The sequence below is a fragment of the Saccostrea cucullata genome, unplaced genomic scaffold (assembly GCF_032062105.1).
Source record: "Saccostrea cucullata isolate Sc308-1 unplaced genomic scaffold, CSIRO_AGI_Scuc_v1 ctg7093, whole genome shotgun sequence".
Taxonomy (NCBI): Eukaryota; Metazoa; Mollusca; class Bivalvia; order Ostreida; family Ostreidae; genus Saccostrea; species Saccostrea cuccullata.
In genome coordinates, this window is record NW_026927649.1 from 11,944 (window position 1) to 13,270 (window position 1,327).

Below are 1,327 nucleotides of genomic sequence, written 5' to 3' on the forward strand. Positions count from 1 at the left end.
ACAAAGACCTATTTAATTCATAGAAAATTGTGTTTTTGATTAATCGAATCAATAAGAATACTTCACCGATCTTACATTAAATCGCAATTCCTAACACTAGTGCATAAAATCATTTTGAATTTTGATCGCTTTCTTTGGCATGTTCACGCAAAATTGTTTCTCTATTCCGTGTTAATGTATTTTATTAAAATTGTAATTGAAAAGGGGCTTCGGCAAATAATTATAATTAGTGATGGAAGTCTTGAGATAGGTAATGTACTAATGTACGTTTTATTTATACCATCACTCTTTTGTTTCTCCATTATTTTTTTAACGTGCGTGGCCACAGAGAGCCGCAGGCATGTCGAATGTTAAAAAATACATCGTGTACTCCAATCGTGGAAATTGGCTTTGAAATCATGTCGCCTCTTTCATATTACCGAATGACGGGTATTTTTTTTTAGGTTTATAAATCCTTAAAATTTAAACGCGTAAAATTTCACATAATTTATAAAACGGCTCGTATAAATTTTTAACATGGTATGTGTAAAAGTAATGCTTATTGCTATTAAGCTCATGCACTCCATGGAGGCTATATAATTAGTATACTGTTAGTATTTTGAGCACTTTTAAGCCAATCATCAATTGGGATCATAAAGGTAAATCTCAATTAACTTGTATATAAATTATACAAACAACGTCAATTAATTAATCAGTTAGACCTACCTGGTTACTCGTTTTTAGTATTTTTTTTTTTCGAGACGCATAACTTCTGATAATGACTTAATAATTACAGGTCTTCCAATTAAATGAATACCCGTGTTTTCAATCTTGGACACTTTCTTCTGCTTCGAGTGCTTTGAATAAAACTTCGACCTCTTCTTGAATACTTTCACTTCAGTTATGTTAGTTTGAGTTGTCTCTCTTTGTTTTCGGTAAATATACCAGACGTGCACGTGTTTAAAAAAACATGAATGAATGAAGGGTACATTGCTCATGTATATAAAGGTTATTAAAAAAAATTATAAAATTCATTATGTAATTTGTTGCATTGTTTATATTGATATATCAATTTAATAACTCTCTCTCTCTCTCACACATAGAGTTTTTGGACATTATTTGTACGAATGTACGTTAATGCATTCAATGTGATCTGGAATTTTACGTCTAATGTTTTTAATTTTTACGGACATATTCAATTCGTAAAAGATCAACGTGTAAAAATTTAAATCACCATTTTTGGACCGAAATTCGTAAGAATATACAGCAGTAAAAATTACCCGTTATATGTACTATTTTATTTCACTTTATCTCATTTGTTTTAATCAATCGTATTCGCTTGTGCATT